This window comes from Tyto alba, unplaced genomic scaffold, assembly GCF_018691265.1.
Source record: "Tyto alba isolate M040663 unplaced genomic scaffold, T.alba_DEE_v4.0 Super-Scaffold_8, whole genome shotgun sequence".
Classification (NCBI taxonomy): Eukaryota; Metazoa; Chordata; class Aves; order Strigiformes; family Tytonidae; genus Tyto; species Tyto alba.
Genome location: NW_024881329.1, coordinates 7,966,459 through 7,991,542, shown reverse-complemented (window position 1 = coordinate 7,991,542; position 25,084 = coordinate 7,966,459). Strand labels below are relative to the sequence as shown.

General features: G+C 39.6%; 1 long non-coding RNA gene across 1 annotated transcript in view; it reads left to right on the top strand.

Annotated features, from left to right (window-relative positions):
• The window catches only part of LOC116965069, a 181,974-nt gene that overhangs the window by 11,754 nt on the left and 145,136 nt on the right, over positions 1–25,084 (top strand). The window contains exon 2 of the long non-coding RNA XR_004409121.2: positions 8,727–8,793. This is a non-coding gene — a long non-coding RNA (uncharacterized LOC116965069). The remainder of the gene's footprint in view (positions 1–8,726; positions 8,794–25,084) is intronic.

Sequence of the window (25,084 nt, the reverse complement as noted above, 5' to 3'; positions counted from 1 at the left end):
AGTACAGAAGCATTCCCCTGAGATGGTCTGTGATCAAGGCAGTAAAGTAAGACTCACATGTCCTGGAGCTCTTACTGGTTTCATGCAGCTTTTCTGCGTGACTGAACCATTTTTAACATCCTGGAAGGTGCAGTGGTGGTAAGGGAGAGTAGAGGTGGGTTTCCTCTGGGATGTTGTAGAAATCATACTTGGTGCATTGGTTTCCTATTTGCAAGGTAAGGCCAATGCCTCCTCCCAGTCCTGGAGGCAGTCTGAAGGTGAACATGTTAATGACAGGGTAAGAATACTGCAGCAGTGAGGTCCTTGGGGAAACCTTTTGAGTAAATGAGACAAATGTGTTATGTAGGAGGATATAAATGAATCTGCCAAGAGGAACTTCTTCCTTACAAACCCTGCAGACAAATAGCAGCCAGTCTCCCTGTAACCTGACTGCAAGTTTGTTTTAAAGGTATTTTAAAATGTTTTAAAGGTATTAAGACTTAATTTTGAATGCATTAGCATTTGTGTATTCACAGAATTGCTTCAGTTCTGTTTAAGCATTGGATATCCATTTACATTCAAGAATGTATTATTCCTTTATTAAATATATACTCTGAGGTCCTAGCATACTGGCTCCAAGTAGCAGTTCTACATTCATGTATATTTTATCTCTTCTAAAACATTTAGTTCTGTGTAAAACCTTCCAAGTCCCTTGCTATCTATAAGTACTGTGGTAGCCATGTGCATGGCCAGAAAGACAAAGATTAGCTGTTTATTCACATGTTAATTAATGTTTTAAAACTCAGCAAGTCCTTTTAAGTGACATGGATACAAAGACATCTTCACACAAAAATGTTTTCTGGACTAAATGTAGTTTACTGGAAGATAGTAACCTTACATATGTGGAAGAAACAGAATAATGGTCAAACTGAGCCAAACAAGGTATATATTTGTCTTAAAAATTGTTTACCAGCAAAAATTCTGATGTTCATTTCTTACTTTTAGGTAGCCAAAATCTTCTTATTAACATTTTTCCCAAATTCTTTGCAAGGTGTAGTAGCTAAGTTATTTGATAGCTAACTGACAATAATTAGCCTGTTATGATGATTAATGCTTATTCAGGACATATAATTTGCATGCTGTAAGCACAGTGAGACACCTAATTTGAAGTTATGCCAAATGCAGTATTTAGTTTTCATATACAACATTTGTTTGGTTTTCCCAATGTAAAATAATTGACAAGAATAATCATAACTGTGGATGTTAGGTCAGCAAGCTTTCATTTCTCCTTTTAATAACAATGATGTGTTACTTAGTGAACCAATTAGCAAGGTAAACTTTACTTGCATTATAGAATGTGTAAGGCTAAGGAAGAATTTCTAAATTGTATTTAATGGAATGTCAACCAAGATGCATATTCTGTCATTTTTGCCCAGGTGAAAACCATCTGTCCTAGATAGATAGCATTACTTCAACTTTTTCACAAGGAAGGGGGATACAAGGACATTTTTATGCACCTTGTGATCAGAATTGACTTTATATATTTATTTTTTGATTTATGGAAGTCAATTCAAATGGCCTGAGCCATAGGTTTAAATAAATAGACAGTGAAAGAATACATTTCTTTAATCATGGCTACAAGCCTTTTCTTTTTTTTCCCTGGGAAAAGCCTACATGTTCATCCGGATCTTGTTCAGCATATTTGGAGAGGCAGAATTTCTCTGCTGCTTCTGATTACCCAGGTTCTTTGAATCGGATAGCAGAGTGCATTTTGAAATGCAATGCTCATCACCAAAGATTTCATTGTCCCTGGATTTGAAACTGAAGTTTCCCTAAGTGTGTTCCAGAAGAATAAACCAATAGGGGAGACATGTAGTGGCTTGTAGGGGAAATAAAATGTCCGCAGTTGTGTCTGGAAAGCAATCTGATGCCTTTGGAAGATAAGGGAAAGACATGTTTCTTTACTGTAACTGTTGACATTTTCTTTAAAGTCTTTCTGAAGTTTCAGCCATTGAGACAGAATACATTACAAAAATCCTCCATGGACATCATAGAAAAGTAGATAGCACATCTAAATCCGTGTAACAGTCAAACCCGTAGTCTAATCATCTGCTTAATAAATATTTCTTCTTGTTTTCTACAAAAGATATCTCTGGCTGTTCTCTCCAGCTAAGCAAATGGCAGTGGCTGGATTGTGGGTCACTGATGGGAAACAGAAGAATCTATCTTTTGTGAAGTGCTGTAAGTCGTTTGTTTTTTTTTTTTTTTTTACCATCTATCAACCTCAAATTTTAAATATCTGGGATATGTTGCAGAATATTTGTTCGTGTTCATGCCATTGTTTCCTCAAACTGCTGAGAAAGCAAAGTGTCTGGATGCTTTCTGACTCTGAGGAATAAGAGGAGGAAGAGGCAATTGTTCTAGAGGTGATGACAAAACCCAAAGTCTCTGTCACTTGCTCGGAGTTCTTTTAACCTTTTGTTATTTGGAGGAAGCTGGCAGTCTGTATTAATCTGTATAAAAATAGTGGACCTATTTCTGTCCACTTGATCTCCCCTACCCTCAAATGATCACAAGCTAGTAGTGCAGGTTATAGCCTGCATTTATCCCAGCACTCCCACTTTCTTGCTGAAGCACAGGCATAGCATTTACCACTCTCTTGCAAGGAGCCAATTAGTGTGTCCTGAATCCAGTTGAAGTAGCATAGAGTAGCTATGTCCACACTAGTAAACTAAGCAAGACCAGACATGGACTCGAATACGGCACCACAAGTGTTCATAGGGCTTCACTGCTGCCACATTTATGGCACAGTTTTTGTTCATGCCAACTAGCGCTCTCCTTGATGATGCCTGGGTGTGGGTCAGGCATTTGTGTAGGCCAGAGACTGTTTCTAATAAGCGGGATGAATGAGGGCTTCCCCCATGATGGGGGTGGGAAGAATTTGGCCCGCAAACGGGAGCCATGCCACACCACTTAGTCCTTTGTCCCTTTTTGTTTACAATTACAGCCATAGACAAATGAGAAACTGTTCACTCTCTTTCTCAAGTAAGAACATGGGGAATCACTGGTTATCCACCACCTACTTAGATCCACTTTATTTTCTTTTTCTATTAGCATCTCCCAATACTTCATTACCACCTTTGTAACTTAGAGGAGTGTGGGGACCAATTTAAAATCCATTGAAAGAGCCTTCAGCTTTTTGTAGTGGCTCCTGGATCAGGGCCAGGGGGTATAAACTGCTCGTAGCAAGTTTACAACAGTGCTCCCATTGTGGGTGCCATTGCTGGGGCTTACTGAGGTGTCTGAAGACATTAACAAAAGTGATTCTGCAGATTAACCCTGTGACAAGCTGTGTGTTCTCAGTGGGAACTATTCCCAATTTTTAAAAACAATTCTGGTTCCTTATCCATGTCTGCTGGACTATTGTACACTTCCAGCACAGGGAAACTTGAGAGAGGATTTTTTTTGGCTATGCTGAAGCTCCCTCTGTCTTTGTACTCTAGCTAATCTAATCAGAGATTAATTTGCCTCCTCCTTTTATTAGCTCCATATTCAAACCCACACAGTGTAGCTATTTTGTGGGCTTATGAAATAGATTATATCAAGGTTAAAAAAAAAAATGGCCCTCCTAGCATTGCATATATATTCACTTAGTACTGCACTAGTCATGCATTAAAAATACTTCTGATCTGGTATTACCAGGGAAAATTAACTGTAAACTGAAAGGAAAAGTGACGCATCATACTTCAGCCTCAATCCTACTCTTTCAGTCTTGGATTTATTCAGATCTAGTGGCCCAGTAATTTAAATACCTTAGTCAGTAATTTGGTTTTTATTCACAGGCAAAAATCATAGTTTTCTTAAAGTAGTTTGATAAAAAATAGTTTGATTAAAAACTGGCCTGGTAGAAATGCAGATCTTCATTAGAAGTACTGACATGGTTTAAATAGTCCATTGCGTATTTCTGATTACTTACATGGGGCCAAGGACTATCCCAGTTGAAGCAAAGCTCTCAGTTAAACCAAAACATGAAACATGCTCCTGGGTGAGCAGCTAAGAAAAGTCAGAATTATATTAAATTCTACCTACACTGGTAGTTGGAAAAGAATAAGGCTACATTACTAGTGGATAAATAAAACTGATGAATTATTGCAACAAATTAATTTTTTAAAAATTGAAATGGGTAATATTTGAAACATGTTGAAGCTCAGAGAGTAGGGTTCACAGTAGGCTTTCCAATTAAGGAATTATTTTTTTGTTGTTGTTATAGATGTGATCATTTGTAGCTGGGTTTTGTTGTTGTTGAAAACTTAGCTCAAAGTTGCCCTTGTGAAACTGGGAAGTGTTTGATGTAGTCGTGCAGCCTTGAATTCACCATGCTCAAGCTAAAAATCCAGTGATGTGAAAGTTGCAGTGATGATTTGCCAGTAACCAGTGGTTTATGGCTTACAAAACATTTTTTTACTATTTCAGTTGTGATTTGCTACATTCTGCTCTCCTCTTTTTAAAGAACATGCAAAGGTCTGTTGTTGTTTGTGTATCACTGATACAATTCTTTTTCAACAAAAAACAAAAGAAGGCACTGGTGCTTTGAATAGAGGGTGCCTGATTGATAAGCTAGTTGCAGCCAAACCTGCTCTGGCTAATTGTCTTTCAAATGCCCTCATTAATCAAACAGAGGAGTAACTCTGACAGGAGGGCTGTCACTGTTTTCATGATTTCCTACCACTCACCTCACAGTGTGAGACCTGGCTGCGTACCCAAATCATGGCCTTTAAAGCAGTTTTAATGCCTGCTCGCTGCAGAGCACACCTGGCTTTGGTGGGATGGGGGCCTGCCCAACTCTGAGGCATGATCTATCCCAGGAGACCAATTTAGCAGTTATTTAATGATTCATAGCTTGATGTCTGGAAATGAGTGCTCCACACGATAACATACATAAACAAATTTAATTAGTTTTCGCCTTTTTTGCATAAGTAGCCACTAGTGTATTAAAGCTGCAAACAAACCAGGTAGGCTGCCTGGAAAGTCATTGAAGCAGGTTAACAACCGATCTTTGAAAAAGGCTATGGCCATTTCTTTCATCTGCTGATAGTCACTGGTGCCTGTTTGGTCAGGTCCTGAAGTTGCTGGGTTTGCTTATTAAGAAAGAGGGAAGCAGCTATCACAGTTATCTTCTACCTAGATGTTAGAATTACATATTGACAGAGAAAACTGTCAGTCTCTTGTCCACTTTAATTCAACAGCTGCAGAATATAGTGTTTTCTTGAAATAGTTTTAAATAAACATACTTCATATATTTCCTGTTTGCAGTCTATTCCAAGTATTATTCGGTAAACATCAACCTAAGTTATCGTTCAGTTATAGGGATTTTATATTTTTGTGTTTTTGTTGAACATACGTGAAAACATTGTAAAATTTTTTCTAGTTGTGCAGCTGAAAAATAGGGCGAAATAATGCTTAAGAAAGCAAATTGAAATCTTAAGGGACAGAAAGTTTTTTGTTTTTTTTTTTTACCTTCTTGTGCAACACTGCGTAATTAACACTGGTGATGTATGAAGTCTATGTGTGTTTTCTTTCTCTGCTGTTAAGTGTTTCGTATACTCTGTGGAGCAGAATTCTAGGCTTGCTAGTCCAGAATAATATATTGTCATTCTCCTAAGCAATATAAGTGAATATATTTTGCATGAAAACTTGTTGTATTTTGCATATATTCATATTAAGTGGAAGTCTTACTCTAATAACATTTCATAGGGCTGAAAATTATTCAGTGATACACATAGAAACATTTTATAATGGAGGGTTCTTATGAGCTCTAGGCAGCAGAACAACATAGCTGGTCTGGTCATCTTTGTTTGGGAACAGCTTCCACCCACCAAGTGCAATATTTACTCCTTTGAGAGGTGCCTTTTTTTTTTTTAATAGCACAGTTCAGTCACAAATTTTTTGCAGATCTTAATTTTAGATTGCAAACAACCTAAACCAGACACCTTGCTTTCCAGAGCACTCACAGGAAAATCATAGCATGGAACATGTCAGTTCCAGATATCCTGCAGGTATCACTTTATAGACATGCTTGATCTCAGACTTGAACAGGGGGGACCAAACTTTGATTTAAGATGATATTTTACTCTCCACAAGTGAAATCCTGTCTCCAGCAAGTTCAGTGGAAACTTCTTTGTTGATCTCAGTGTGGCCAAATCTTATTTCACATCTTTACTTCTGTTGAGGTATTGCCAACATGAAAGCTGTTTGGACTGGGAGAGCAGGTGAAGACTGGGGACAAATTGCTTTTGACCTTCTTTTATAAATTTAAGAGAGACCGTTAGCTTGTTTGTGCCAGAACCTCCCAATACCCATCAGAAAAAGTATTTTATCTGAGTCACTATTAAATTTATATCAAGGCATTTTATTTTATTATGAGAGCCAGGGTTCCAAGTAGTATGATTTATATGACATATATACCTGGGCAGATACTGCCTCCTTGTTTTCTCTCCTTAGTAAAAACAAAGATCTTTAAAGGGATATATTAAAAACTAGGTACCTGCTCCTAAAATTTGATTGACTTTAACCAAACCAGTAGCATGTAGGTAAACATTTCTGAATGCCTGCGATTAATTTTGTGGACTCATTCAATGCCTTTGTGTTGTGCTCTATGAACACTCATTAAGGATTTCTAAATAGTGTCACCATGGCACCTATAAATCTACTTTGAGGACTTTATATCTTCATAATAAAAACTTGTCCTGCTGTGAAAGGTTTACGCATAATGACATAAATGTTATTATTTTCATTGCATTTGAAAAGCAATTTTTTCATCTTGCCCCCATCCTCCAGAAACATAGTCTTTATTTTTTTTTTTTCCCTGTATATGATACAAACACAAAACTTTTGTGGAGTTTCTAATTGAAATTTGTAGGCCATTAACTACTATTGTATTGAGAGTGTGAAGGGGAATCAAACCTAAACTCATCTATAAAAATAAAGCTATGAACAAAGTAGTCACTGCTTTTCTTAAGAAAAATATTTGATGGTGCATTAATGCTCAGAGAATATAACACCTTCTTCAAGAGACAGAACAGAGCTGAGGGATTTGGGAATGTGTAGGAATGAGACCCCTTCAGACAAAGGAGCAATTTTGTCAAGTTCAGTTGTTAACTTTTAATTAAGCAGTCTTAAGCAGTGTACGCTTCCGTTCTATTATAGCTTATTGTGGGCTGTACAGTTACAACCTAGTAACTGTTACCTGTCTGCTTGTGCTGACCACTGGAAGGCATAGTCTATAGGATCCTTGCTGGGGAAAAGCTGTGTGCTTTTGCCTCTGTTCTTGTTGTTTCTTTCAGACTTGGGATCTCCAAATTGGGATGACTCTTTAAGATACGGTGAGGAATCAAACTTTCTGTTGACGTGTTTTTTAAAGAGCTATGAATGCTCACACCATTTTAAGACTTCAGGCATGGGTTCTTCAGACCTTGCTCTGATGTGAACAGAAGCCCTTACAGGTTTGGTTATCTGAAGTTTTGTGTATGTTGAATTTGTCTGGTAGGTCTGTTAAGGACCACAGAGATTATTATACAGGATCCGCTAAATAGGTGATACAGTGCCTAACTGCTTTTGAGACTGGCCAGAACCTGATGCTCAGAGTTAGTTCAGGTACCACCTTGACAATTAGATATTGCTGTACCTGCTCCTCAGGGAGGTTTCTGACTGCTTTGAAAGCTGCGCTGTGGAACGGTGCTTGACAGTGTGCTGCCTTCTATGTAACGGGATGATTTCACTGTCCAGGTAAATGAAGAGTTGATTTTTGTTCTGTCCGGTATCGTAGCTTCAGCATGTAGTGGTAATGATTCCCCATAATAACTATGCAGCCAGGTAAATAAAACATTTACTTCAAAAATAAATTGTTAGTGATTTATATTTTAGATCTGTCTGTAGAGTATTTGCTGTATTTGTTGAGGAAAAACACTATGCCATTCCCAGGTGAGATCAGGCATGAGCTTTCAGCTAAGCCTATGCTCTAACTACATTCCTTTGTGGGACTGTTGTTATGAATCATGGCAAAAAAATTGCGGAGTGCTTCCCTAAAAGTACTTTTAAGTGTAGCGTCTGATTGCAGGTAGTTAAGCACAACAGTGTTTAAAATGTGCTAAAATTCAGGACGTGAGTAGGAATTGGTAGGTGACAACTCCAATTTCAGTTAGACATCTAGAGCTAGCATTACTCACAGCTTTTTATACGCTGGGGTCTGGATTCTGCCTTTATGTGAGCGGGAGAGGAGAATCTGCCACAGGGTAACTGCGAGGAGATCAGTAATCAGGTACCTAATAACTTGACTGACTGCTGTAGGCGCATTTTGGGGCAAATAGATTGCACTGTAGCAACACAGTATAGAACAATATTGTAGGTTAGGCAGACTGAAATAAATGGATAGACTTGAATGAAACTGATTAACTTTTTGATTGTTTTAGCTGGTCATGTCCAAAACTTATTTTCTTTTATTTAATGATAATAGTTATGGTATATCAAAAGTGAACAAGATTATGAAGGAGCTCTCATTAGTAGTAAATAGAGTATTTAATCTTCGTTTTTCTTTTGTTTTTCATTTATATAATTTTAACAGCTATTGTAACATTTATTTTATTAGCTACAACTTTTTTTTAAAAAACAAGAAAAACTTCTAAAACATGTTAAATAAACAAGGTGGTAACATAGTGCTTAAAGGGACATTTTATGTTTATGTATTGCAGAAACAATGTTGCTGTTTGAGATCTGGTGAGAGAGAGATGGGAATACATCTGTGGAAGAAGACATATGGTAAGAATTTGTCATTAAAGGAAAAACATATAGGACTGTCATTTAAGTTAAATGCTGATGGATCATGGATTAGATTCTATCTGAAGGCTCATTTAGCCTTAAGGTATAGAGTATATCCATGAGTACAGTGCTAATGGTGAGTATTGCTCTAATGGATCATCTGTCCAAAAATAATAATTGAAAGGACCTTTCTGAATTTGTAACATTAGTTTATCCCATGGGAAAAATGCATAGCTGGAAGACCTCTGTTATAAAAGGGAGATGTACAGAACAAATTCTCTCTCTTCTGGTGGTATGCTGTACTTAATTTGTATGTTGCTTTGAATTTATGAAGGCTTAAAACTAAAAATTGAAATTTCATGTCAGACTGTTGGGCAGAAAAATGTAGTTACTGCTGAAAGATGCTTATTGCATTTTGGTTTATAATAACAAAAGTATTTATTCTGAAAGTGCTTCAAGTAATTCAGAAAAGTTATGTTGTGGAAGTCAGCTCTGAATAGGATGGAAGAAACCAGAGCATTATTACTGTAGCAGAATCAAACTAATTTTTGCCTTTTAATTTTTTTATTGTGTCAGTTATTGGCTTGAAACTACAACTAATTTAATGAAAGGCAGTGTTTTTATAAGGGACAGGATTGTGAAAGTCAACTGAAATATAATCAGGGAGTTTGGTGTGAAAATTTCAGTTTCAAGGAACAGATACTTAGCACTGCTAATTTGTCGGAGATGCAGAGTTTGAGTGCTGAAAATTGTTGGTGAAATTCAGATGTCATCTTCAAGATACCAGAAATGTAAATATCGAAGTCTGGGTAAGACACCCTAGATTTACTTTACAGTCAATTGCAGGAAAATGGGCACCTTCAGAGAGTGATTCATCTCAGCTTAAAATAGGCAGGTCAGACGACTTGCCCCCTGGAGATGCCTGTTTCTCTCCACTGACTGTAGAAAAGCCTACAGTGACAAACTCAGAATTAAATGTCTAACCTTTTGATGTCTAAAGCTAGGTTAGATGAATCTCACCATGTGTTAATAAGGACAGGCTCCGCCAGCCATACTAGAGTTGAATAACAGCTCCCTCAGGTATTCCAGTGGGGGTGTTTCTGGAGGGAATTGAGAAGGTCTGACTAAGAAATGCTGAGGGTCTCCAAGCAGAATGATCCCAATGATGGTTTCGTTTCCTTTTTAGATTCACTGGTAGTAGGTGTTTTTATTTTAATTGGAAAAAGAAAATCCTGTTTTTTTCCCCCCTGTGGAATCTTAAAAATTAAGGCTTATTTTATTCTGTTGAGTGTTAAAAGTTTCTGTGGGACTTTTTCAAAAGCAGATGACTGCCTATTATGTGTTGCCCAATTTTGCTTTCCACATTTGTTTTGTTGCAGCGTAGATAGATAGTGGCTACCCTGTTAGGCTGGTAAGCATAGCAGAACAGAGTGGGAGAAGAGAGAGTTTTTTAAAGGCTGGCAAAGTATGCTGGTCTTGGAGAATGTCTGTGAAACTGAACACCTAGCTACATATGTAATCAAAATCCTTGCTGTATTTCAGAAAACACATCTGTTTGGAAAAAAAAAAAAAAAGAGAAGGGTATAAGAATGAATGGCGGTACTGTTTTATATAACTTTTGCTATTGACTGAGTTAATGCAGGAAAGATATAATGTTATGAAAATATTTAGGGAAAAGTTGTGGTTGTGTGTAGTTTACAAATTAGAAAAGCAAGAATGATCAGAAGACCTTTGCTTAAAAAGGAAAGGGCCGGAGCATTCAGCTGCACTGTGATAGAATATTTTCAACCTTTTAGGTCACAGGATACTTTTCATGCTGAACTACTGTAAATACAAACCAATTTGAACATAACAGGAATAAGAGGGCATTTTGCTTCTGCCAGAAATCCCCAGATGTGGGAGGATGGAAAAAGTCCTAGTAGCATCTACAACTTCTTTTATATTTTCTGTTGTTCAAAGAACCTGCCAAGCATAAAATAATTAGAACTTTGTGCTTGAGGTCATACTAGTTCAGTGAATTTATACCTGAGCTGATGTTTTCAGTTACAGACTGTTCTGAATTTTCTGACAGTCATAGATGGAGCACAGTGGCTCAATGATTCAACATACTTGTAACCTTTCTTCATCCATTTTTTAATTATTCTTTCATGTTTTGGCAAATTCTAAAAACAGAACATAGATTGTCCCAGTATCTTGAATGTACCAGAGGATTTTTTTAATTTTATCTTAAAAAAAAAGTCCAAGCAGACATACAGGAAGAAAGCTTGAACTTTTACCACCCTGGAAGATACAAATTTGCACCTTTTTCTTGCTTATATGTCCACAAATTAAGTCCCTTCTTATTTAAACATTGCCCAATATTACCTACCATGCCAAATACTCTTTTATGGAAAAAGTATGTGTGTGAGTTTAGCTGCTTGCAATTTACCAAGGAAATGAGGAAAATGCATATAAGGCAGGCTTCATGCTTTGAATTGGATTTGTGTGCTGACTTCAGTAATAGTGGTAGGTCCTCTAAAGATACAACATCAATAAACCTTTGTATAATTTAAATTTAACTGTGTTATAACAACACTCTGTAACCCTCTTTGAACAATTCAGAAATGAGGCAGTTTTGAGCACATGCCAGGAGTTGCATGCATGTTGCTAACTGATCTTGTGTGTACAACCATGTTGACAGAGAAGGTTCTGGACTTAAGTGAGGAAATCTAGCAGGAATAAAAATACCCGACAGAATCATCTCTGTACAGTGGTCTGCTTCACCTACATTTACTTTCCGATTAGCTCTGTGTTAAATTCTCAAAAATAATCTTTGAAGGCTGTTTTCAATCCTATCTTCTCTCTTTGTTGAAAATGAGTGGCCACAGAGAGAACTAGAATAGAATTCAGTCTCATCTGTGTAAGAGCTTTAAGAACTGATAAAAGCTTGACTTAAAACAGGTAAGTGATAATATTGCTGTTTATAAGGCACCTTTTGACGACATAGAAAAACAGCTGAAGTGTAATCTGGCTTTCTTATTTCTATTATTGAATCTATTTCTTATGCAAGGCCTTCTTAATTAACGGGGAAAATCCTTCATCAAAAGGATGGACAAAGCTGAATAAAATTGAGTATATTAATCTTGTGAAACGGCAAATTTCTCTGTACTTCTTTGGTCATTACTATTTGCAGTCTGGAGGCAGGTAAGACTGTTGAAATTGGAATCTACTTTTAATGCAAGTGAAAACTGGGGGAGTGGGATAATTCTTTAGAAAGTACAGAAAAGCATTTTACCTTAACTAAAAATCAGGGATTGTCCTCCCTAGATTTGGATGGCTGACAAATAATTTCATATACCTGTTTTTGACTTGGATCACTTTGAGTGTAACATATTTCCTTGGAAATTGTTTATATGTAAACATATAGTGGAGCCTTTCTAGCTACGCTGAATTTCAACACAGTGGCAGTCTTGATGGCCTTCTTCCAGGACTTCCATGATCAGAAAAGGCCTATATTCCAAGTTTTACTGAACATCTTCCTGAATTCAGTTCCAGAATAATCACAGTACTATTATGCTTTGCAAATAGTATATATTTGCATGGGGTTAAGAGGTGTTTCAGGGCCTGACATCCAGTGAAATTTCTCAGGCTGATGAAAGGATAGTTTGAGTAACGCTTTTTAGAAGATCACTTAATGTGATAGCATGGTAATTTTTGCCCTCGCAGGAAAGATGACATGATTAACCTGTTAAGAAGACTGTGACATCAATAGGCAGGTATTGTTGTGGACCCTCCAAGAGCTAGAATATTCATAATTTTGAGTATATACTCATTGCTGTTGGATTAACCAGAAAGTTTGGTCTTTTTTGGTGTTATCCCAATGTTCTGTTCATGGAAAATTTTGCTAATTCTTCTGTGTTGACTCAGTGACTTCATGTGATTATTTTTTCATAAATTCCTTTTAAAATTATTTCCTTGTGTAAGTGGATTTATCTCTATCAGTTATAGCAAAGAATAATGCCTTATGTTTAGAAGTAAGAGTATTCTGGGTGTAGAAATTGAATGCTCAGACTTGACAAGGTTACCCTAGAAAAACTGGATATGGCATGGCTGCTGGCCTAATTACCTTATTCTTGTTGAATTCAAATTCTATTTTTAGTAACAGACAGTGACTTAAGCAAGCAAAATCTTTCTTGAAGAAACAAGAAGTGAAATGGAAGGACATACAGCTGCTTATGTTAGTTCTTCTAGTGAAGACAGTATTTAAATGACGTCGGTCTTCTTTCTATGTCTCATAACTTTCTTTAAGAGTACATTTACATTAGTGTTCTACTGCAGGTGAAAAGTGTACTTTGTTCTCACTTGCCCTGCTTCGGGAGTAGTAAGGAAGTCCTGGAAGTGAAAAGTCTAACACATCCATGTGGGTACAAAGCCTAGGAGGCTGAGGTGTATTTATAAGGATTAATAAAAGTCACCTTACTGCATGTGTATTAACTGTCATATCTCATTCTCTCAGCGATTAGCAAATAACCACTTTGAAAGATGGACATCTTTGTCAGTACTCTTGATTGTCTTTACCCAAAATGCTCTTCAAAACTCACATTGCTAGCTGTGATGGCTTGATGTTCTCTATAGTATTACCTTTTGTGCACCAGAAAGGGTATGAAGTGAGGTTCTAGTGTTATTAACTTACCAAACGTTTTGTTTTGCTTCAAACACCACCTACCTTGTTTTTAATTTCTTTTTTTTTCTTCTCCCCATCTTATCAGATTTGTCTTTCATTAACATGTGTCTAAAATGAATTTCCAAGTGAGCTTTGAAAAAACAAACAACATATTGTGGGTAAAACTAAAAAGTTAATTTATTGCAACTTTTTTATTGAACATAATTGCCTAACTTCTGTATAAGGTGGCGGCTGCAGGTACTACAGAATTTTGCTGTACATTGCTGTGATGTTAAATGAAGAACTCAGTAGCTGAAATGGAATATCACTGCTTATAATGAGAGAAATGGAAATGGGCAAACACTGATGATACAGAACAGAAACAAGTTTTTGGCTGGGAAGAGCAGTAAATTCTTTAAAATAGATGTTTTAGGCATTTAATGACCTCTAACTGCTGTCTGCCTGACAAATATAATCTGGTGATGGCTAGAGATCTTGACCACCTTTGCTGCTTGTAATAAGGGAGGATCAATTCCCTCAGCCATAGGCACGATGTGAGTTGTGAGGCATGTTGGTATCATTCAGGAAGTGCTGGCAATAAGCGCTTTGGCTAGTAACTGGCAGAGTGGGGCATAGAGGATTTTAGAACTGAAACGTGTCTATGGCCTTTTCTGCAAAGCAGAAAAGTTGGCTTACATTACATGAGTAATAAGAATATTTCCAATTTGTTGGAGTTTTCTGAGAACAACAGTGAGAGGTAAGCAGAATCGCTGTGTTCTCTAGGAAAATAGTCAGTCTCTTTTTCTCATCCAGCAAGGCCAAAGGGTGAGAAGTTAGGTGCTTCTTACTGGAGCGGTCTTCATCAAACACAGAAGCCCAAGCTATCAGTCCTTTAATATATAAACTTTTTGTGGGACCTCACTACATATTTCAAAAGGTTTAAGTATGTATTCATATAGTCGTATATACTATTCTATATACATAATGCTTCACTTTGGACTGGAAAAAATGAGCCCATAGCCACATATAGTACAAACAGGACAGATCTTAGGAGAAAAACTTCATAAAATTGCAGTATCCTTTTGAAGTCAGAATTGCCACAGGCAGAAATGTCTCCCTTTGCTTTAGCTGAGGCCTTTGCGGTCCATCATCTTAAACACTGCTGCACCTTGGAAATAGTCTGTCTGAACCAGTTATTTATCCCCTAATGTGTTATGTTAGGATAGCTGAAAAATAGTGTTGGTGATATTTTTTTAGGTAGTGCTGATTTGTGATAGGAAATGAGATGCCAGTCAAGCTACGTCATTCAAGTCTTTATAACACTTCTTTCTTGCCTGCATTGATGAGCAATGAACTGACTGCACTGGCATTTAAGTTACAAGTATTAGAATTCATGGCTAAGTCTCTGCTGAGATCAAGGAGTCATGCCAGCCATTCCTGTATTTCAGCTGTGTCCAGACTGAGTTGAAGAGATTTTCTTCCTAACCAGCTCTAGAAGTTCTTTGGAAAAGGGAAATACAATGAAATAGACTCTAAAAACAATCATAAGGATTGAAGGCATACAGACCAGACTCTCACAAAAACACCAAATGTGAAGACTTGATAAATAATATTCTAGGCTTATTGAAGCCAGCAATAATTTTATATTGTCAGAATTGACAGACTAGTCCTTTATTCAGATTTGGGTTTGAAAACTCAGTTTGGACCCAATATTGATGTTGTTTTTTGTTGTTATTGCTTTTTTAATTTTTATATTTAATGTTACCCTATTAAGCTGCAGTTCTAAGTCACTGCATGCTCTGGGTTTGTCAGTGAAATGCTAAGTGTCACGTTTTGTTCCTAGTGAAACCCTTGTATGTGTTTGTGTGTAGCCTGCAGTTTAACATGCTGTCCAGAGATGGAAGCTGCTTGCTTTGACAAGGTCAGGTTGGAAAGGTGGCCACATTCCCTGAATAAGAAAGCCAGAAGGCCATAACATGCCATTTCATTAGACAGCTCAGGACTCCCTTCTCACAGAAAAGGGGGGAGAATGAATGCTATGGAATTTAAAATAACTATTTCAGCTCTTCTGTAGCCTAGAAAATGTTACTCTTGGGCAATATTATGTTAATGACCACTATTGGGCCAGATGTTCTGCACATGTAAATTAGTGTATTTCTATTGACTTCAGTGGAACTAGGCCAGCTTACGCCATCTGAGGATCTGTCCCCTCAGCTTTCTTTCTAAACCTGTAGTGATTTTACATAAAAAAACTCAGTATTATATGTTATAGTTCCAGTTACTAGCAGAGGAGAAAAAGAAAATTAATGTTTATATTTACCTCATCAATGTGAGAACAGATTAAACTGTGAAAAAGAATAAAAGTAATTCAAATAATCAAGTTTAAAGAATGCTAAATTCAACAGACTTGCTTTGTTTTGCAGTGGGAGTTTTCATCGTGAAAACAGAATTTCATAATTTCTGGATGTCCAGAGAAAGCCCAGTGAAGTGGAATAAACTGGACATATTAACCTGAAAAAGATTCCAAATTTTTGTTGTTGAGGGGTTTTTTTTGTGTGTACATGGTGTTTTGTGTGTGGGTTTTTTTTTTTTGTTTTTTTGGTTTTTTTGTTAGGAGAGACTCATGCAGGGGCTCTAAGAAACGGGGCAAGCTCTGTGAACTGGGTGCATTCCTTCTGCCTTTCTATTCTGCTCCCATTCAGCACTTATAATGGTAATGAAGTCTAATTACAAATGCATGTGACTGCCTGTTGTAATCTGTCAGTGTGTTTCTGAAAAACCTTGTGCCAGTTCAGTATTGGTCATTAGATAATAAGGATTGATAAAACGTAAGGGGCAAAATGTTAAAAATGCTACTATCGATTAGAACGCACCTTAATAATGAAACCATGGGCCTGGGGACGAAAGCCATGGATCATTTTGACAATTCGGCCTTAGATTGTGGATGAGACAGAGTGGGGACAATTAATCCCTCAGAGCCACAAATCACAAATAAAGTAGTTGCAGCTCATTACAACCTGACCTTGCTAAACGGCCTTGAAAACATAAGTGACCTTCTAGAATTTGAAAAGATTACAAAGCTCTATTGAGAATATTTTTTTTTCTTTTTTGTAATGTTTGGGAACCACACGACTTAATTTAAACAGAACTGTCTTGACGAAAGAAGCTTTTAACTTCACCATCTTTCATGGATCAAATTGTTAGCATCTCATGGAACTGATGGCAATATTGTAGGGGAATGTTCGGAAAAGATCTTAAAAGTCAAAAGTCTTGCTCTGTGCAATTAATCAGTTGAAGATTGTGCTACAATAGCTTTGAAGAGACAATAGATTCAATGAGCTATCTAGTAATTCCAGTCAGGGCTTTTATAAATGATCTGGCATTATTGGAGCACTGCATAATTACAGGAAAACATACTTTTTTTTTTTTTTTTTGTGTAGTGCAGCCAATTACAATCCCAAAACTTGGGAATATGTTCAGCAAAGTATTTCATGAAGTCTCCTCATGTTCCCCCGTAAGTGGGAATAAGGAGAAGGCGTGTATTTTGCATTTCTCTCCATTCACATGCACTGCAGATGTTCTTTGGTTAAGTGGAGCCATGACTTGAATGCCTTGTCATGGGCTAGTGCATATGGAAATCACAAAGTATTAAGCTAGCTTATTGCATGAGTAATCACAGATTCCATGATAAATAGTTAGATTCACATCCCTAAATATTCTGTTTAGAAGTGTACACAGAGAACTGAGTTTCTATTGAAATAGGCCACCTTAATTTGGTACTTTACACTGAGTCAGGCTCAGTTCTTATATCTTCTTCCTACTGACAGTGGTAGAAGATAATATTCTTTCAGCTCATTCCTGAGAAGAGGTAATGACACCAATCCCTGATGTTGTCTTAACTGTGCAATGAGTTTGCAGTGCTGGCTGATTTCATTGTGCTTTGAACTAGGCCTACGTGTGACTCTTTGCTTATTACTCTTTCCTTTCAATGTATATGAATCAGATGCTTCTAAATGTCCTCGTTATCCATGAAAGTAAGCCTCTCCCTGAGTACTGCATCCCCTCCACTACATAAATACAATTTCCCTTAAGACCTTCCTTCTCTGTAAATACAAGACTTGTAGTTTTCATGAATGTCATCAGATTTTTCCCATTCTAGACGAGAGACAGGGTCTGCTATAGCACCGAGGGCTACTCATGGCTGTGGTGAGAGATGCAACTAGCGTGACTTCAGTGATGGCTGTGGGAAATGGAGGGAACAGCTTCAGGTTTCCCAGTTCTTTGGTGTTTAGGCAAAAACATCAAGTTTCTTATGGTAGTGTGGAACCACTACAGTAGATCATAGGTTCACTGAATCATGCTGAGTCTGAGAAATGGCACTTGATAGATATTTTCTGAAAAAGTAGGGTTTTCAAGATGGCCCTAAAATGCAGCCCCACGTAGATGACATTTCAAAAAACCTCTGCCAAATTTATGAGTACAAGTGAGTACCATACATGAAGTAAATTATTTCAGTCCACTGGCTGTGTAGGGAGCGAGGTGAAGGAATCTCCATGCTGCTGCTAGAGGAACTGTGAGAGCCCACTCTCACAGCAGCTGGATTTGGGTACAGCTTCTAGGTTGTTTCACCCTGTCGTTTCTAGGTCTGAGCTTCCACCATGTCTACCAGGGCTCTCCCCTTGGCACTGGGCTTGGGTGACAGTGCTTTCTGCATTGGGAGTGACAGAGAGAAGTCTGTGTGGTATCACCATATGTAATACACTGATACCATCTCTCTGCCTCTCTTATCAGCTTGGAAGACAGATGAACAAAATGGATTCTTCTGAAGCTCCATTTGGTAATTTCACAGTGACACCCAGGGAAAACCTCAGCCTTATGCCCTGGATGTAGCAGAGTTCCTAGTTCTGGTCAGAAAGCATTGTGGCATTTTCAACACCTCAGTGGCTGAGCAGTCCCACTTTTTGAGTGAACACTTCATCTCCTGACCTTCCAGTGAACAATCCCAGGTGCTTTCCAGAGACTTCTCAAGAGCTTCAGCTGTAGTAAAGTTCTTATAATGGTGATAGTCAATGGTCATGCAATTGTAGGGACACACGGCAGGGTGTGACACAACTCCGTTACTGAAAGAAGAATTGGGAATTAACTGGAACAAAATAATTCTTTGTAAGATAAAATCATTCAACCATTTATTAACTACAGCAAGATGCTGCAGGTAATCCAGTATAGAAGTGAGTGACCAGGACAACTAGAGCTATTACTTTGACACTTCAGACGTTTTGAGTGGGGATTTAAACAGCGTTTTGGATAGCATCAAAGGTGATTTAAGAGTCAAAACAAGTTTCCTTTACCTTTCTTACTTAGTAGCTCCACTTAGTGGCTAATCGGATAAAACACCAGTTCCTTTAGCATGTGTGTTACCTGATGCTATGGTGCACATTGCTCTTTCCCTCAAGCCTCCTGTCTTCTCCAGCCACACGGCACTGCTGAACACTGCAATACTGTCGAAGACTGAGAAGTGCACTAACTGCAGAGCCAAAAAAAAAAATCCCTGCTGATGCTCTGCTGAACTGAGTTATCCTTGTATCAACGTCTATGAATGTATCTGTATCGAGTTCTTGTGTAGTTCTAGTTTCCTTTGCAAATTCATAGGTCATATGGAGCACTGAATCATAGCAGCTCAGCACGCAGCCTTCCACCTTCATGGACGACACCTCTTCTGCAGACTTTCTGCTATTTGAATCATCATTGTGCTTCATTTGATTTCTGGCTTCCGGGGATGACTTTGTCTCCCTGTATACTGCATTTACTGGGGAATTTGATTTTTAGGAGAATTTAGGCATGATTGAAGAATACTTTGGGGGCCAGATTCTTCAGGAGAGCAGAGAATTTCTGGCTTCAGTAAGATGAGGTTCCAATTTGTTCATCTTCTATAAAAGCCTGAAGTATTACTACAAAGCTGAAAGTAGAAACTGAAGCAGCTGGAGAATTTTGGTGTTTCCAGTGTGTGGAAGGAGACGTGCATAGATGCGGACATAAGTAAATACTGGTCCTTCAAGATGTGATACGTAATTTCTCCAAGCAGGCAAACTCCTAATAGCTTTCCTTAGAAGTGGTTGTTTTGGAGAATGGCGTTAGTGTTGTAGGTGTACATTTGGCATTTGTATGTATACTCTGCCTATTCTCTAAGCGTAGCTACACGTGGCTTGCTTTCTAATACAGGAAATGCCAAGAATACTGATTACATAATATATAAAATATTTGGGCATTATGGAGGCTCTGTAAGTTACTGTAATGAAAACAAATTACCTTTTCCTTTGTATTTAAGCACTTGGCTGTCTTGTAGTGTGATGAAGCAGCACACTAGTGGCTCCCAGGTCCAGTTGTGTAACCATGCCAGCTGCTGTCTGGATCAGTGCCTCAGAGGAGCAGAGGGCTCACTGGAGGTACCTTCCCTGGCTAGATATGGTACCTTACTGGATAGAAGAGAGGTATAAGGAATAGATACACTGGGAAAAGGCACGTACAGTTCTTGTAGGCAGATTGAGGGAGTGAAGTGGAGCCTATTTTTGGGGCATGCATTTGACACACAGTAAATTTCCAGTATTTAACTGCAGCTTTTTTGTCTGTCTTATTTGGTGAAGACCACATCGGTGTGCTTTGTTTCCACACAGAAGCTCCACTACTTCATTTGGTTTAGCTCCTTATATGAATCAACATTGTTAATTTTGCTGTCCTATCACTCTAGCATATTCCAGCAGTTGTGCAAGTAGTCTTGATTTAGCACAGCTCTTTCACCATGAGCAGTGACCTAGACAAGAGCATTCTCTTGTGAATTCACATCTTATTTTCTGCAGGTTTTACTTTTTGCTCCACTCAGCACTGTCCCACCAATATGCAGCTACTCTGATCATCCCATCTGAGCAGCTGATGTCTCCAGGCTTCTCATGGCCCAGGCAGCTGTTGCCGCTGTGGCCTTGCTCAAAGGTTGAATAGCTCATACTTGCTGTATGCATTTGTCTGTCACTACAGCAGCTGTTATTTTTATGCTCAGAAGTGGAGCCACATGGGGTCTCTCTTGTGGGTCTCTCGAACATTTACATTGTCTAAATACAAGTGAGTAGGGGACTCTCTTCTGAGAAGTACAGAGGCACCCATTTGCTGACCTGACACACTCTAGAGTGGTGTACTGGTTCCTGGGGGCTCATATCAGGGATATCACTGAGAGACTACCAAGACTTATACAGTCCACTGATTATTATTTACTGCTGTTGTTTCATGTGGACAGCAGTGATACAACCAGGAGCAGCCTGGGGAGTATCAAGAAGGACTTCAGAGCCCTGGCAGTGGCAGTAAGGGACTCTTGAGCTCAGGCGGATTTTTCATTAGTCCTTCCAGTCAAAGGGACGGGGTTTGAAAGGGCCAGTTGAATCTGGCGAATCAACAGAAGATTACAGGACTGGTGCCACAGCCAAGAGATTGGTTACTTAGACCATGGGACTCACTCTGAGAAACCCGGTCTACTGGGGGATGAGGGGTCCCTTTGTCAGAGAAGGGGAAGAGCATCTTTGGTCATAGGCTTGCCAAGCTGGTGAAGAGGGCTTTAAAGTTGCTGGGGAAGGGGAGCCTCAATCCATTCCATTCCTCCCAGTTTGATACCAGTGCCAGCAATAGATGCCCAGAGCCTGGAGAGGGATCGCAGGTCATCAGGAGAGCACCTGAAGAGCAGCACAAAATAGTTCCAGCCAGTAAGGCAGCTTCAGCAGGGGCCCAACTTAAATGCCTCTATGCAAATGCAAGAGCATGAGGAATAAACAAGAGGGGCTAGAGACATGCACATGCCTTGCAAGGCTATGATCTTATTGGCATCATGGAGATATTGTGGGATGGCTCCTATGAGCGGAGTGTTGGAATGCAAAGATGCAGGCTCTTCAGGAAGGACAGGCAGGGGAGATGAGGAGGGGGTGTTGCCCTCTATGCCAGTGACCTGCTGGAGTGCAGGGAGCTCTGCCTGGGGATGGATGAGGAGCCAACTTAGGGCTTATAGGTCAGGCTTAAAAGGGAAGGAAGGAACAGGAGATGTTATAATGGGCGTCTGCTACAGGACACCCCACCAGGAATACCAAGTGGATGAGGCCCTCTATAGACAGATAGGAGCAGCCCCAAGTTCACAATCCCTGGTCCTCATGGGGGACTCCAGCCACCCTGATATCTGTTGGAGGGACAATGCAGCAGTGAATAAGCAATCCAGGAGGTTCCTGGACTGCGTTGGTGATAACTTCCTTCTCCGAGTGATAGAGGAGCCAATGAGAAGAGGTGCTATGCCGGACCTCATTCTCACCAACAAGGAGGGGCTGTTGGTGAGTGTGAAGCTCAAGGGCAGTCTTGGCTACAGTGACCATGAAATGGTAGAGTTCAAGATCCTTAAGGAGGGTGCACAGCCAGCTCGCTATCCTGGAGTTCAGGGGAGAAGACTTTGGCATCTTCAGGGATTTGCTTGGCAGAGTAGCATGAGATAAAGCCCTGGAGGAAAGAGGGGCCCAAAGAAAGTTGGTTAGTATTTAAGCATCACCTCCTCTAAGCTCAGGAGCAATGCGTCTCGGCAAAGAGAAAGTCTGGCAGAAAGGCCAGGAGGCCTGCACGGATGAACAAGGAGGCTCCTGGACAAGGTCAAAGACAGAAAGGAAGCCTCCAGAGGGTGGAAGCAAGCACAAGTAGCCTGGGAGGAATATAGAGAAATTGTCCAAGCAGTCAGGGATCATGTCAGGAAGGCCAAAGCCCTGATAGTACTAAATCTGGCCAGGGACATCAAGGGCATCAAGATGATCTTCTATAGGTACGTCACTGATACCAGGAAGACTAGGAACAGTGTGGGCTCTCTGCGGAAGGAAATGGGAGACCTGGTTACTGAAACATAGAGAAGGCTGAGGTACTCAACAACTTTTTTTGCCTCAGTCTTCACTGGCAAGTGCTCCAGCCACACTACCCAAGTCACAGAAGGCCAAGGCAGGGACTGGGAGAAGGAAGAATTGCCCACTGTAAGAGAAGATCAGGTTTGAAAACATCTAAGGAACCTGAAGGTGCTCAAGTCCATGGGACCTCATGAGATGGCTGGGTGAAGAGTGGATTGAGAGCAGCCCTGCATAGAAGGACTTTTGGTGAGGTGCTAGTTGACGAGAAGCTCAACATGACCTGGCAATGTGCACCTGCAGCCCAGAAAGCCAACTGTATTCTGTGCTGCATCAAGAGAAGTGTGGCCAGCAGGTTGAGGGAGGTGATTCTCCCCCTCTACTCTGCTCTTGTGAGACCCCCCTGCAGTGCTGTATCCAGCTCTGGGGCTCCTAGTGTAAGAAGGACACAGACCTGCTGAAGAGGGTCCAGAGGAGGCCATGAAGATGATTGGGGGCTGGAGCACCGCCCCTGTGAGGTCAGGCTGAGAGAGTTGGGATGTTCAGCCTGGAGAAGAGAAGTCTCCGGGGAGACCTTATAGTGGCCTTCCAGTGCTTAAAGGGGGCTACAGGGAAGGTGGGGAGGGACTCTTTATCAGAGGGTGCAGTGATAGGATGAGAGGTAGCAGTTTTAAACTGACAGAGGGTAGATTTAGATTCAATGTAAGGAAGAAATTCTTTCCTGTGAGGGTGGTGAGGCACTGGCCCAGGGTGCCCAGAGCAGCTGTGGCTGCCCCCTCCCTGGAAGGGTTCAAGGCCAGGTTGGACGGGGCTGGGAGCACCCTGGGCTGGGGGAAGGTGTCCCTGCCTGTGGCAGGGGGCATGGGACTAGGTGATCTTCAAGGTCCCTTCCAACCCAAACCATTCTAAGATCATCTGACTGCAGACTAAGGACATGCATATTCTGGGTCTGTATCCAGAGAAGTAACCTGTTTTCTTGGTTCTTTACATTTTAAATAACTGAAGTATTTATGATGTGAGTTCCCAAGGATCCATGTCCCGTGTTTGTTAGTACTTAGAAGTCCAACAAAATTTTTTTCAGTGTAATGCAAAGGTGGTGTTTGGGGTTCCTTTAAGTTGGTATATTGAGCACTGACTTGCATATTGAATTGATATGATGAACCATATGGAACTTGGGCCAGGTCTAAGTCTTGTTGAATATAAGTTTTGGTACCTAGCTTAGGTACTTAATTTTTTTCTTATTTAAGTCTATAAATGCATATACAAGCTCTTCCCCTCCCACACCGTGTTTATATGTTCAATAAAAGAAGCTAATGGTGTAACAGTTAAAGTTGTCATAAGTGACCTATTTTAAAACATTACTTAGAGTTTCTTATTTCAGCACTGTGTGCTGAAATTTTCTCTTCTGGATGCCTGCATCAGCCCACTTTTGTCTGTTTGAAATTTTTTTTTTTAAAAAAAATCCTATTCTTTCCAGAAAAGCAAAGGCAAAGTACATTTTCTCTGTTCTTGTATATATTTGATAAACTCCATCAAACTGTTCTTCAGCCTTAATCTAAAAATTTTGTGGGATCATTATCTTTTGCTATTCCAGTGAAAATCCATTAGGAAAACCAATGAAAAGTCTTAATTTTTCACTTGATCAGTAGAGATTTGGTAGTGTCTGAATTTCCTGAAATTATTGCCTGCACAGCACATGCTAAGAATCATATTGCAGGTGTTGAGTAAAATCTTGTTGGGGAATACTTTGCCTAGATTTTTAGGCTACTGTGCAATCAAGCGCTGGAAGTTCAAGTGTATGCCTACCTGGAGCAGTGCAGCATGCTGAGGCGAGGAAGTCAGTTCCCTGCTCTGAGTGCAGTGCAGGCCAGCAAGGCTGAAAGCAAGGAGGTGCTCTTGGAGTTTCGAGGTTCTCTCTACTGTTGATCAGACTGAGGAAGAGGAGAATCTACTTAACTGCAGAGCTGAGGATCTGTAAAAGGACTTGGCTAGGACTGGGACCTAAAAGTAAGCAAGAAATAACTCATGTGGGAGAAAGGATGGGAAATGCTGCTATTGACATAAGAGATGGCAGGAAAATCAGAGGAGTGTGGTTGTGGGTTGGGGTAGGAGACAGCAAGAAAAGAGTTAGGATTGGGAAACTGAGAGTAATGTGTAGGAGAGAGACCAGAACTAGCAAATAGGAGAAGGAAGAGGAGTAAATACTACTAGGGTGAATCTGAACAAGCCATAGAGTATAGTGCGAAATAGAAGGCTGGGATGGGAAACTTGGACTGGAGGAGTTTAGGGTTGTGCTTGCTAAAATATTGTCATGAGGCAAGTACTGGGAGTGGAGAAGAACATGAGAGAAAAGCATTTGCAATGAAAAGTACCAAAGGTCATGCATCTCTAGACCAGAGAGGGAAAGCCAAGATACATGGTGCTCTGCATTCCTGTGCTGCAGCAGGTCCCTGGGAAACCTGTGTGCCTCTCGGCCGCCCCTTCAGCCTGCTCTGTGTGCAGGCTACTGTTGCTCTTACCATTCACGTGGCAAAAGCCTCTGTTATGGACCATGAGGCACCAGCCCTGTACTTCAGTATCAGTGCCATTCCATACAATAGATTTTTTTCAGGCTTTCTTTTTCTTTCCTCTTCTGTATTTTTTTTTAACAACCTATGAAATTATAGATAAAAGGGCACAAAACCATGAATGTTGCAATAAAACCAAGCACTAGGAAAAAAAAAAAAAAAAGAAAAAAAAAAAG